Source organism: Sciurus carolinensis, chromosome X (assembly GCF_902686445.1).
Source record: "Sciurus carolinensis chromosome X, mSciCar1.2, whole genome shotgun sequence".
NCBI classification, from domain to species: Eukaryota; Metazoa; Chordata; class Mammalia; order Rodentia; family Sciuridae; genus Sciurus; species Sciurus carolinensis.
Window position 1 is genome coordinate 26132591 of NC_062232.1, and position 15648 is coordinate 26148238.

Here is a 15648-nt window from a genome sequence, read left to right on the forward strand (position 1 = left end):
ACTAAGGACTGAAGTGAAGCAAATTATATTGCATACTTTGTATGCTTATGGTAAAATGAACCCCAACACTATACACTAATAAAAAAAAACTGTATTAAAAATAAAAATAACCCCTGGATATAAACAAATGTACAAAACCAAGAAATACATAAAATGGTTTATAAAATAGTTTTGATTATCAGGTAGAATGAATATTTTGTTACACAATTTTTTTTTCTTTTTTTTTATTGTAAACAAATGGGATACATGTTGTTTCTCTGTACATAGAGTAAAGGCATACCATTTGTGTAATCATAAATTTACATAGGGTGATGTTGGTTGATTCATTCTGTTATTTTTCCCCCTTCCCCCACCCCTCCCATCCCTCTTTTCCCTCTATACAGTCCTTCCTTCCCCCATTACACAATTTTAAATAAATTATTTTAATCAAACACAAGAAAGGTCTTTTAAAATTCCTATAAAAAGTTAAACAAAGTATCTATTATTCCATACATGTTTTTATGATCAGTATTACTCAAATGCTAATATTCTTGTTTTAAATTAGTGACTATGTTCAAATATTTGAGATTCCAGATTCATCATTAGAGATTCAGTTTATAATCATGCTCATTTTCCAGTTTTTTTTTTTTTTTTGAGGGGGCATAGTTCATCCACCTTTGGAATAATATGATTTGTGGCACAAACATGGGCAGTCATCATCTCAATACGCAGCACTGAGAAGTTGTATAATGACCTGACACTCCTTCCTTCATTAACAATTGTTTGACTCATAATGCTCTCATATTATGACTATAAAGTAACCTCTGGGATATTACCCTTCTTGTAATCCGACTTATTTGGAAGATCTGTTTCCAAGGATACAATAGAAGTCCTGCATTAGATCTGCTTTAAGTTATAAGCATAGGGCCAATAATCTGACTGGGGTCAAGATTAGTTTTACTGATTTTTCTGAACTTCAAGAGATATGGGGAGGGTTTAGAGTAACCTCCCTACCTCATCCAATGATGACTGATCCCTTCAGGGGGAAGAAATGATGAAAGTCCCAGGGTTTTGTTATTTTAGTTTACAAATTGGCAATTAGTAGTGAAGGAATGAATTCCTTTGCTAGTACTCCATGGAAAAATTGCTTTGACATATATATTGGTAACATACTACCCTTTATACAAACCACAGGTTTACATAGGTGAAGGACTGAGGAATTTCTATTTTGATAACCTATTTAGGCTACCAACAAAAGGACAATAAGAGATACTTAATTGCTACATGTGCTAAGCACCCATTTTATCTTCTCATAGATTTTCATAGTCATTATTCAGAATCAATCAGTGAGCTTCAAGCAACTTCAATTATATAGCCTCATGATATATTATCTCAACATAAAAGGAGAAAGCAACTGTTTTTTAAAATGCTTAAAATATAAACAACATACTTGCATCCAACACAAAATGACCATAACATGAACAAATTTAATCACTTGTAGTCAAAAAACAATGTAGTTTATATTGGGATTCCAAGAGCATTTTATTGTAATATTTTTTAAATATGAGCATACTCTTATTTGCAAATAATGACTGCTAGAAGAGAATATTTTTCAGATTAGGAAATTATTTAATTTTGAATGTATAGGCAGCAGAATGCAGATTCTGAAACTATAAACTATTTCTTCTACAGTTATATCATCTTACATAACATTTTTGCTATTGAATATTTAGTTTTTAAATTATTTCCTGTAATATTAGTAATATTTTCTTATTGCTAAGTATTAATAAATTGGATAGATATATGTATGGAGGGTATAGAAAAGGTAAATGACAATATAATATATACCAAATTACATTTAAGAAGATATGAAATCTTATGAAAAGAAAAAAATAATCATTTTAATAGACCATTAGCAAGACATGGATCTAGAATTGTTCTATACTCTACAACATTATACTTGAAAATACTATTTCATTTCTTTTGGGATAGAGAAATTTTAAAAAAACTATATACTGACCCTGTAAATACAAGGTTGAAATCATTATATATAACAAATTAATAACTATTCTCATAACCTTCTCTTATAATCAGAATATAAAATAATTGGTCATACACTAAATTTCCCCATGGCTTTTAGTAATTGACTCTAAATGCTCAATTATGAGTTAGAATCATTACAAATATAGACAGGAGAGGAATTATGGAGGCCATTTAACATAACTTCCGGCTTAATGTAAGATTTGCTACTCTCTGAAGTTGACAATGCTTTCCTTAGTATGGCAGCAAAATTTCCCACTGGCAAAGGTTTTAACAACTCATGGAAGTCTTGTGACTTCCTCCAGTTTAAGTCTGGTTTGAACTTTGAATAGAGAAGAAATTAAGTATTTTTTTCTATATGACAGTTTTAAAAAATTGAAGCCTGATATTCACAATTCTAATCTCATTCCCAAGTTATATAGTGTCAGTTACTTGCTAGAACTAGCTTTATATAATTGATACTTCAAAACCAATGTTTCCTGGCTTTGGACACCATCTTCATTCAAAGCAATCTAAAGTTCTATAACCTATCCAACACCTAAACCATAATGTTTCAATTAAATCCCAATAAGGTTGAACATGTATTCATTGAAAGGCATTTAGAAATAGATCTTTGCCTTTAGGAATTTTATGGTTTAGCAGGGAAGGCAATAAACACAAAGATAATTTTGAAATGAGTGCCACATGAAAATTTTCACTATGCAAAATAACTACATGCACTGAACATAATCAATGAAATTTCTTTTGAAATGTTAGAAGATTTCCCTCCATCAGCATCTTAACATTTAAATTTATTTTGTTGCTGAAGGCTGTATATAACATTTTTCCCTGTTCATTGGGCTACTTTTAACAGTAAAATAATGGAAACAACATTAAGTCAGTAGGCAATGGTTTAAGTAAATTATGGTATATGAATGCAATAAAGTATACATTTTTCTACTCTTTCAATGCTTTTGGAAAATGTTTGCATGATTCTATTGAGTAAACAATGGAAGATATAAACACTGGAATAATTTACAGTGTGTACCATACATTTCTGTATTATTTTTAGTTTCCAAATTGAAACACAAAACATTTCCTACAAAATGTCACTTTTACAAGCAAAGTTTCAAAGATTCAGGAAAGTTTCATATGAATGTGTAATTAATACTCATGTATATATGCATATGTGTATATGTATGTGTATATACATGTTTATGTATACACATATTTACATATATGTATACATACATAAATTTTGAGTGTCCATTTATGTTTAATCAGTATGGATTTTACTTGTACACTTTAAAACATACTTCACAATCATAGCAACATCCTTAGCTGATAATTGTTAACCAAGCTCAAAAGTATCTTGACAAACATGTTAGCACAAGGCATAAAAATCTGATGGTGTTAAGATTCATATCTCTAAGCAATGGAAAAGATTTATATACTGAGCTGTGGGAAAATCTTGGGATAAAAGATCAGGTGCTTACAAAGAAGGTTGTTATTAAGCACAAGGTTATAAAATACTCTGTTTTTGTGAAAGAGTACAGAGCAAGTGCCATAAGTAAGTGTAGCATACAATACATGCTAAAGTTCATGACAGTAGTTTGGTAACTAATTTTTAATATTAATTACTGTCCTGTTATGATATTGATAATAAGGCAATAAAACTACTTGAATAGGTACTGACATTGGAATCATGAGCACAATTAGAGTCAAATACTCAGAAGACATCATAAAAGAAATCATTCTTCCCTTTGAAATAAAATATAGGATAATTAAGAAGGTTCATTCTGTAAAACTGTCTCTTCCATTTTATATATTTTGTTCCTCACTTCAAATTATCTTTAGTATAAAATGTGTCAGAAGGAAGACATACATCTTGGCTTCTGGATTCATACTAAATACAGAATTTCAACAACCTTATAAATTAACTGCACCTGCAAAAATTCAAAAGCAATGTAATTTACTTTTTCCTCATCCACCTGACCTTCTTCTACATACCATCTGACATGGAAGTAATGAAATATATTCTGTAAATTGTGATGAATATTATCAGGTACGTGGTTAGGAAAAGAACTTGCATCTTTTTCACATGTTATTTCATTTATTATCAGTAGATAGTGAATGTATCATATGGATGCTTAGTATTATATCCTTATGCCATATTAATTACATATTCAAGAGTGAAATATAATTTCTGAGGTCAGTCTATTTTAAATAGGAAGAGGATTTTATTTTCATAGTCATTGTCCAACTACCTCTGAAGTTGATATAGTGGAGACAGTTGGAATACCATCAGTAATCCAGAGTTTTGTACAAAATTTCAAGGAAATAGAAACATAAGACATTTAGGATTATGAGGACCCTATAGATATCTGTTTGTCCTCAAATTTTCATTTTATAAATAGAGAAGGAGATGTTCTAAGAGTTAACTCAGCCTTACTGTATTAAATTTTCACAGTGTTTTATATTGTTGTAGATAATAAATTAACAACATAAATATATTGCACTGCTATAGAAGGCCCATTCTGAATACTTACTATAGTTGGAGGTAGTGAAAGGGTACAATTAATTTCCAAAGTAATTTGAACTCTAATTTCAAATATTTCTAATAAAATTACACCCTGATAAATGAACGAAAGTATATTCTACAAGTCAAAGTAGTCAATCCATAGATTTCAATGAGATGGATTCCTAAAATAAGTGAGGGAATTTTGCTTTAATTCTACTTTTTATAAAAACATTTTTTTAATTGGCAGCAGACTTTTAAGGTTTAGAGAGTTTTCAGGAATGACTAAAAAGGGCTGTCAACTGAAAGGTTTCGAGTATTTTAAGTAAAATTACTAACAAAAAATGAATAGAGGCAAACCAATTGTAACTACATCACATATATCAATAAGTCTTCAAACTAATGAATGCTTTGAGAATGGATACAGTCTAATGAATGCTTTGAATGGATATAGCCAGAATGTGAATATAAAATATTTTGTCACAAGTAAAAATTAAAATCTTTAAAAAATAAGAATTGACTTAGAAAAAAAAGGCAAATAAATTTCCACCTTCATATACTGCATCCTTCTATCAGCATCTGGCAATAATGAAAATCACTGGCTTATCATATCCAGCCATGCTTTCCATTAGTGATGTGTCTGTCAAGGGTTTAAATCATTCAGCAGGACATAAATGATATACAATAGGTATATACAAATCTAATGATCATATTTCCTCATTGGGTATCATGAGTGTAAGCACAGAAACACACAGCATGAACATAAATATTCATGTTCAAGTTGAGGGGAATTCTGAGTATATTTGTTTTAAGATATTTTTGCTCATAGTTGAGAATACTGCAAAATTGGTCAGTAGCCATGTAGCTATTCCCATATTTACAAAATGGGAATGAGATCCTAAAAGTTATTCAAGTAATAGAATTTTCCTTATTCCCAAGAAAGGAGATATTTCCTTTGCTAAAATGTCACAAAACTATAAAACTTTCAGACTTACCTGGAAAGATAAATATTTTATATCTAAGATGCCCATATTCAACTTTAATATAAATTATCATAATGAATTATAAAATAATCATATGTTCTTTACACAGTATATGAGATTTCATTTAGATGGGTACAAGGTTTCAAATCACTTAAATTATATTTTATTTTCCTATATTAAAATGGATTGCTATCATATTTCATAATTATAATTAAGATAAAGTATATTATTTAGTGTCATGGCAAGTCTCAACAAGTATATTTATTAAAAAAAAAAGGAGAGGCATAGGATCATTTGAACTTTTACAGAAGTCAACCCAGGGTATTTTTCATTTGCCCTCATTTCCCCTATTAATATCCACATAACAAGAGTTACTATCCATCCAACATTCAGAAACAAAGCATTTCTATTTTCTTGAACTGCCTTCTCATCAAGTTTAACATCCTCAGCTTGTGTCCAGGTATTATTGAAGCCAAACCTGACTTTAAAATGCAGGAGAGCAGCCCTCACAGCTCATTTTAATCATGCTTTGATCTCTTGCCATGCAACTGCTTCATAAGGTCAAAATCCCTCAAAGCTTTGACCTGAATAGCTGTCAGAGTCATAGGCACACAATGTTCTTTATATGTGAACAATCAGATGCCTTGTCCTCTCTCTCAGTCACAATTCCTATACCTTACCTCACAATAACAAGGTTTAACTATTATGAGTTTAAAATTATTATCCAAACTTGGCTCATTTTTTCACCAATCATTTAAAAGTCTTTAAAAAAATCTAGGTATAAAGTTTGAGTAGTCATTAATGAGACTGATATTTTCCCTCACAAATATAAGGGGGAAAAGGCACATAAGTGAGTTTTGTTCTTTAAAGCCACCACCTCACCCTAATATTCTTAGAATTACATAAATGTAATTTTGATGGAGCTCAATTTGACATTCACAAAAGAAAATCAATTGCTTTTTTTTTTTACTGTAAATTATCAATCTTTCTTCCTTGTCTCTCTATCTTCCTTTAATTTCTCTTTCCCTGGGCAGCTTCATTTCTATCTTCCTAGGAATTCAATAACCCCAATGAAGATATGGATTGGCAAAGATATGGATGGTACATTTTGGGAGAAATTCAATGAGGATAAACTTAAGACATGAGCTCATGAAAGGTCAGACTTCAGTGTTCTAGGAAACAACTTGCTTAGGTTCATTTATCTGTTTCCTGGTCTGGTATAGGAACATATAACTGTCTGAAAAAATTGATGGTGAACCACAGGCCTGCAGACTCACTAATCAGTATGACATATGTATTAGGATCACCTTTTCTCTTCTCTCAAAAATGATCTTATTTCTATTGCTTTGTTTTATTCTCATCATATTCCAGTGAACAAGCAGAACAGATACATGCTATAATGTATGGTGAACATAATTTTGTGAAGAACTACACGAATCAAAGCTAGTACTGCTTAATTGCTGAATAAAAGGTTAAGTAAATTGCCTACGTACTGGTCTCATAACTCTTAGGTCATTAAAAATAAGGTTTCTAATACTTTTTCCACCAACTAGAATAATCAAATCAGTAACACACTGAAGAAATATATACAACCCTCATGGAAAATTAGTACCATTCCAAAGGAATGAGTTTCTTTTAGTACCGCATCTCCAATAAAGTCTCCCTTTTCCCATTTTAGCCACCATTGTGAAAAACCAGAAGGCAGGGGTGGATAAGTATGTCATTACCTTTGTTAATCAGTGTTTATAATATATTTTACCATATAATCTCACATTAGTATATATTCACTAGTATCCTGTGAATGGTAATGTTGCAACAAAGACATTTGAGCAATAAATGATTTTTAATACCAGCACAATTTTTTCTTTAAAAAAAAAAAACTTCACATAATGCATGCACCCCAATTTTTAGAAAAAAAAATGCCATAAAATCTGCAACAATCATGCGGTGAAATATGGTATACATGCAGTCTGTATCAAAAGGCTTCTTAAAGGAATGTATTCCTGGGTCCTTCCCAGGATCTACTGAGAATATGCATTTTAATCTGTTCCCCAGATGATTATCATGCACACTGAAGTCTGAGAACATCTAAATATGGTACAAGTGAACCAGACATGACCTACAGTGTTGCAGTTACACCTCCACAAATGTATTAAAAGGAATGCATTTTAAAAAAACTTTACCAAATAATACCAATAGTTCACATAGTTTCTATCCCTTTTATTGCAGCAATAACCTATGGGATCAATAACTATGTATTGGAAAAACATCATCACTGAGTTATAAGTTACAAATTTACTAATGCCTCATGTATTTATTGCATAAATACCAGTGATATTGCAAAACTGAAAAGTAACCATAGGCAGATCATATATAATAACAAAACATGACGTAGTAGTAAAATTACTATTAGGACAATTAATTGCTAAAATAAATTAGATAAAAAATGGATTTTAGTATCACTTAATTATATGAGAAATGATTGTGATCAAGTCTCATATTTCTTTAATTTTTACATGAGTTTGGGTTTAAAAGGAAAATTCAACAGGGAATGAAATCATATGGCTGATTAACATTTATAATTGTATTTATAGAAGTTAACACCTCCAATTTCCTTTGTTCATCTTTCAATAAGTGTTTCCTAAGTGCTGCTTATCAAATATCAAGTCTCAGAAAAACAAATTCCTTGTACATGTCTCACAACAAAGGAGATATCTACCTAAAATCTATTGAATGAGATCATTGTTTTAGTAAGTGTGTATGCATGGCATTGAGTTATGAATAGTGATCAATTAGCAAATGCCATTATAATATAAAACAATGGAGAAGTCCCCAAGCCAACAGAGAGCTTCGATCCGCAAGCAGCCTCTGGGATCAGGGCAGGGCAGCCAGAGACTTCTTCAGGTGGCTCTGCCCACTCCGGACTCAGGCTCTTTCCACGGGGCGATTCAAGATGGCAGACCAGAGGGTGACTGCACCCCCAGTTGCTCCAGAACCCAGGAGTTAAGAAGGGGAGGCATTAAGAGACTCGGACTGAAATAGAGCCACGGGTGAGTCTGCCCACTGGGTAAAGCTCGGCCGGGTGGCAGACCGAGATAGAGGTGGCTTATCAGAGCAGGGCAGGGCAGCTAGAGTCTTCCACAGGCAGCCCTGCGCACTCCAGCGGTGGGCCCCGCCCACACAGCCAGCTTCTCCAGGTTCTCAGAGCAGGCCCCCTAGTGAGAGCCTTTCTGATCAGAACAAGCTCCAAGTCCTGGAGCCAGCCCGGTGTTCTCCGGCCCGCAAGCAGCTGCAGGGATCAGGACAGGGCAGCCAGAGACTTCCCCAAGCAGCCTGGACCCCTGCGGTGGGAGGTGCCTCTCAAGGCTAGCTTCTCGGAGCAGACCGCCCAGGGAGAGCCTTTCTACATAGAGCCAGCCACAAGTCCCCGAGCCAACGGAGAGCTTCAATATGCAAGCAGCCTCTGGGATCAGGGCAGGGCAGCCAGAGACTTCTCCAGGCGGCTCTGCCCACTCCGGCCACAGGCTCTTTCCACGGGGCAATCCAAGATGGCGGCCTAGAGGGTGACTGCATCTCCAGTCGCTCCAGAACCCAGCACTCAAGAAGGGGAGGCATTAAGAGACTTGGACAAAAATAGAGTCACGGGGTGAGTCTCCCCCACTGGGCGAAACTTGGCCTGGGCAGCAGGCACAGATAAGGGTGGCTTATCAGAATAGGACAGGGCAGCTAGAGTCTTCCCCAGGTAGCCTTCCACACTCCGGCGGTGGGCTCCCCCCACACGGCCAGCTGCACGGTGCAGGCCCCCAGTGAGAGCATTTCTGCACAGAGCCAGCTCCAAACCCTGGAACCAGTAGGGGGCTAGGGGCAGCTTTCTTTGGATGCACTGCATTATCAAATTCCTCCAAGATATCTGGCTACTGAAGGCTGGGAGGTGATACACTGGAAATCTACCGGGACACTATAAGCCAATAGAGGAAATCTGCAATATCTCAGGGTCCCATAGACAGCTGACCAATATGAGAAAACAAGGGAAGAAAATGTCCCAAACAAACCTAGACACTACATCAATAAAACCCAATGACAGCACAGCAGAAGAAATGTCAGAAAGGGAGTTCAGAATGTACATAATTAAAAGAATCAGGGAAGCAAATGAGGAGATGAAAGAGCAAATGCAGGCATTGAAGGAGGAGATGAAAGAGCAAATGCAGGCATTAAATGATCGCACCAATCAACAGTTAAAAGACCAAATACGGGAAGCAAGAGATCATTTCAATAAAGAGTTAGAGGTACTGAAAAAAACCAAACTGAAATACTTGAAATGAAGGAAACAATAAACCAAGTTAAAAACTCCATAGAAAGCATAACCAATAGGATAGAACACCTGGAAGACAGAACCTCAAACGTTGAAGACAAATTATTTAATCTTGAAAACAAAGTTGGCCAAACAGAGAAGATGGTAAGAAATCATGAACAGAATCTGCAAGAATTATGGGATATCATGAAAAGGCCAAATTTAAGAATTATTGGGATTGAGGAAGGCTTAGAGAAACAAACCAAAGGAATGAACAATCTATTCAATGAAATAATATCAGAAAATTGCCCAAATCTGAAGAATGAAATGGAAAACCAAGTACAAGAGGCTTATAGAACTCCAAATATACAAAACTACAAAAGACCCACACCAAGGCACATTATTATGAAAATACCTAACATACAAAACAAAGACAGAATTTTAAAGGCCGCGAGAGAAAAGAATCAAATTACATTCAGAGGGAAAACAATAAGAATATCAGCAGATTTTTCAATCCAGACCCTAAAACTAGAAGGGCCTGGAAAAACATTTACCAAGCACTGAAAGAAAATGGATGCCAACCAAGAATCTTATACCCAGCAAAACTTACCTTCAAATTTGACGATGAAATAAGATCCTTCCATGAGAAACAAAAGCTAAAGGAATTTACAAAAAGAAAGCCAGCATTACAGAACATTCTCAGCAAAATATTCCATGAGGAAGAGATGAAAAACAACGCTGCAAATCAGCAACAGGAGGTGCTAGCCTAAAGGAATAGCCAAATAAAGGAGAAACCAAATCATGTCAAAAATAAATATGAGTCAAATGACTGGGAATACATATCATATCACAATAATAACCCTGAATGTTAATGACCGGAACTCATCAATCAAAAGACATAGACTGGAAGATTGGATTAAAAAAGAAAAATCCAACAATATGCTGCCTGCAAGAGACTCATCTCATAGAAAGAGATACCCATAGACTAAAGGTGAAAGGATGGGGAAAAACATATCATGCACACGGACACAGCAAAAAACCTGGAGTATCCATCCTCATTTCAGATAATGTGGACTTCAAGCCAAAACTAGTCAGAAGGGATAAAGAAGGACATTACATGCTGCTTAAGGGAAGCATAAATCAGCAAGACCTAACAATCATAAATATTTATGCCCCAAACATTGGCTCATCCACATACGTCAAACAAATCCTTCTCAATTCCAGAAATCAAATAGACCACAACACAATAATACTAGGCGATTTTAACACACCTCTCTCACCACTGGATAGATCATCCAAACAAAAATTGAATAAAGAAACCATAGATCTCAATAACACAATCAACAATTTAGACTTAACGGACATATATAGAATATACCATCCAACAAAGAACGAATACACTTTCTTCTCAGCAGCACATGGATCCTTCTCTAAAATAGACCATATTTTATGCCACAAAGCTACTGTTAGCAAATACAAGAAGATAGAGATACTACCTTGTACTCTATCAGATCATAATGGATTGAAATTAGAAATAAATGACAGAATAAAAAACAGAAACTTCTCCAATACCTGGAGACTAAATAATACACTATTATATGATGAATGGATAACAGAAGACATCAAGAGGGAAATAAAAAAATTCTTAGAAGTAAACGAGAACAAAGACACATCATATCAAAATCTCTGGGACACTAAGAAAGCAGTACTTAGAGGAAGATTTATTTCATGGGGCGCATTCAAAAAAAGAAGTAGAAATCAACAAATAAACGACTTAACACTACAGCTCAAAGCCCTAGAAAAAGAAGAGCAGACCAATACCAAAAGTAGTAGAAGACAGGAAATAGTTAAAATCAGAGCCGAAATCAACAAAATCGAAACAAAAGAAACAATTGGAAAAATTCACAAAATAAATAGTTGGTTCTTTGAAAAAATAAATAAAATTGATAAACCCTTAGCCACACTAACAAAGAGAAAGAGGGAGAAAACTCAAATTCCTAAAATTTGGAATGAACAAGGAAACATCACAACAGACACGAGTGAAATACAAAACATAATTAGAAGCTATTTTGAAAATCTATACTCCAACAAAACAGAAAACCTCGAAGACATCAACAAATTTCTAGAGACATATGAATTACCTAAACTGAACGAGGAGGACATACACAACTTAAATAAACCAATTTTGAGCAATGAAATAGAAGAGGTCATCAAAAGCCTACCAACAAAGAAAAGTCCTGGACCAAATGGGTTCTCAGCCAAGTTCTACAAAACCTTTAAAGAAGAGCTCATTCCAATACTCCTCAAAGTATTCCATGAAATAGAAGAGGAGGGAACCCTCCCAAACTCATTCTATGAAGCCAATATGACCCTGATACCTAAACCAGACAGAGACACATCAAGGAAAGAAAATTTCAGACCAATATCCTTAATGAACATCGTCGCAAAAATTCTCAACAAAATTTTAGCAAATCGCACACAAATATATATTAAAAAGATAGTGCACCACGATCAAGTGGGTTTTATCCCAGGGATGCAAGGTTGGTTCAACATTTGGAAATCAATAAATGTCATTCACCATATCAACAGACTTAAAGTTAAGAATCACATGATTATTTCAATAGATGCAGAAAAAGCATTCGATAAAATACAGCATCCCTTCATGCTCAAAACACTAGAAAAAATTGGGGTAGTAGGAACATTCCTTAACATTATAAAGGCCATCTACGCTAAGCCCATGGCCAATATCATTCTAAATGGTGAAAAACTGAAAGCGTTTCCCCTAAAAACTGGAACAAGGCAGGGATGCCCTCTTTCACCACTTCTATTCAACATCGTACTTGAGCCTCCAGCCAGAGCAATTAGACAAACCAAAGAAATTGAAGGGATACGAATAGGAAAAGAAGAACTCAAACTATCCCTGTTCGCTGGTGACATGATTATATATTTAGAGGAACCTGGAAATTCCACCAGAAAACTTTTAGAACTCATAAGTGAATTCAGTAAAGTAGCAGGTTACAAGATCAATGCTCATAAATCCAATGCATTTTTATACATAAGTGATGAATCTTCAGAAAGAGAAATTAGGAAAACTACCCCATTCACAATAGCATCAAAAAAAATAAAATACTTGGGAATCAATCTCACAAAAGAGGTGAAAGACCTCTACAATGAGAAGTACAGAACACTAAAGAAAGAAATTAAAGAAAACCTTAGAAGATGGAAAGATCTCCCATGTTCCTGGATAGGCAGAATTAATATTGTAAAAATGGCCATACTATCTAAAGTGCTATACAGATTCAATGCAATTCCAATTAAAATCCCAACGATGTACCTTGCAGAAATAGAGCAAGCAATTATGAAATTCATCTGGAAGAATAAAAAACCTAGAATAGCTAAAGCAATCCTCAGTAGCAAGAGCGAAGCAGGGGGTATTGCAATACCAGATCTTCAACTCTACTACAAAGCAATAGTAACAAAAACGGCATGGTATTGGTACCAAAATAGACAGGTAGATCAATGGCACAGAATAGAGGACATGGACACAAACCCAAATAAATACAATTTTCTCATACTAGACAAAGGGTCCAAAAATATGCAATGGAGAAAAGATAACCTCTTCAACAAATGGTGCTGGGAAAACTGGAAAACCATATGCAACAGAATGAAATTAAACCCCTATCTCTCACCCTACGCAAAACTCAACTCAAAGTGGATCAAGGACCTCGGAATCAGAGCAGAGACCCTGCATCTTATAGAAGAAAAAGTAGGTCCAAATCTTCAACATGTTGGCTTAGGATCAGACTTCCTTAATAGCACTCCCATAGCACAAGAAATAAAAGCAAGAATCAACAACTGGGATAGATTCAAACTAAAAAGCTTTCTCTCAGCAAAGGAAACTATCAGCAATGTGAAGAGAGAGCCTACAGAGTGGGAGAATATCTTTGCCAACCATACTTCAGATACAGCGCTAATTTCCAGAATCTATAAAGAACTCAAAAAACTCTACACCAAGAATACAAATAATCCAATCAACAAATGGGCTAAGGAAATGAGCAGACACTTCACAGAAGAAGATCTACAAGCAATCAACAGATATATGAAAAAATGTTCAACATCCCTAGTAATAAGGGAAATGCAAATCAAAACTACCCTAAGATTTCATCTCACCCCAATTAGAATGGCGATTATGAAGAACACAAGCAACAACAGGTGTTGGCGAGGATGTGGGGAAAAAGGAACACTCGTACATTGCTGGTGAGGTTGCAAATTAGTGCAGCCACTCTGGAAAACAGTATGGAGATTCCTCAGAAAGCTTGGAATGGAAACACCATTTGACCCAGCTATCCCACTCCTTGGCCTATACCCAAAGGACTTAAAATCAGCATACTACAGAGATACAGCCACATCAATGTTCATTGCTGTTCAATTCACCATAGCCAGATTGTGGAACCAACCTAGATGCCCTTCAGTTGATGAATGGATAAAGAAACTGTGGCATATATATACAATGGAATATTACTCCGCAATGAAGAATGATAAAATTATGGCATTTGCAGACAAATGGATGAAATTGGAGAATATCATGCTAAGTGAGATAAGCCAATCTCAAAAACTAAAGGACAAATGATCTCGCTGATAAGCGGATGAGGACATTTAATGGGGGGTGGGAGGGGTTAGCATTAGGTTTAGGGTTAGGTTTAGGGTTAGGGATAAGGAGAGCAGTAAGAATGAAGGAAAGAAGGACTGTATAGAGGGAAAAGAGGGGTGGGAGGGGTGCGGGGGAAGGGAAAAAAAATAATCAAACATCATAGCCCTATGTAAACATATGATTACACAAATGGTATGCCTTGGCTCCATGTACAAATAGAGAAACAACATGTATCCCATTTGTATACAATAATAATAAAAAATATATACAACAATGTGATAGAATGTACATAATGTCAATATTTTGAATGGCTTCCTATTATTCTACCATCAGATAATATGAAACCAAAAAACAATCCCTGCTGTTTCAATTACTAAGACTTCTAAAATCACTAACATAAAACCACATTTTTACACTAGAATTGTAACTTTGTTATTTTCCAAAACTACAGCTATATTTTCCTAAATTATAGCCTATATGTAATTAAGCAACATTGATGATTTTATGAGATCAACAGTATGAAGCAGAAAATCCGATGATTAGTTCATTATTTGCCCTAATAAAAGAGGTCTTCAGAGAAATTAAAGGACCTGGGCCATAGTCCTGTTCCTACTATTACACTTCCTTGCAGAATTCACTTTTCTTCTCTGGTTTTGTTTTATTTTTTTCCAAATATAAAATGAGGTTGACTAATGGCCCTCATGGTTCTAGGAATCTGTGATTCAGAGTCAGATTGTGATGTTAGAGTTCCCTGGCATTTGATCAACTGCCCTGTCATGCAGCTCCCCATTACTATTAAACAGGAGTGTAGTAACTAATTTAATCAATCAGTACTCATTCCTCTGCTTCTGATTCCCAAAAAACAAAACAAATCAAGCTAGAAAGCCTGTGTGTGTGTTTGAGCGCGCAAGCGCACTGAGAATTGAACCCAGGGGTGCTTTTCTACTGAGCTACATCTCCAGCCCTTGCTATTTTGAGACAGTCTCACTAAGTTGCTTAGGGCCTCACTAGGTTGCTGAGGCTCACCTCAAAATTGCAGTCCTCCTGCCTCAACCTCCCCGAGTCACTGGGATTACAGGTGCATGCCACTATGCCTGGAAATAACCATGTTTTTAATTCAGTTGACCACTGGACACAGAATAATCCTATGATATCCTTTGTAGGGTCATAGCATTATTCTCTTAATGCAGGTTTCAATATCCCTAGC

At 35.0% G+C, this 15648-nt stretch overlaps 1 protein-coding gene across 4 annotated transcripts in view; it reads right to left on the reverse strand.

Moving 5' to 3' along the window:
- Positions 1-15648, reverse strand: part of Dmd (dystrophin) — a 2099091-nt gene that overhangs the window by 1426703 nt on the left and 656740 nt on the right. The window lies entirely within an intron of this gene.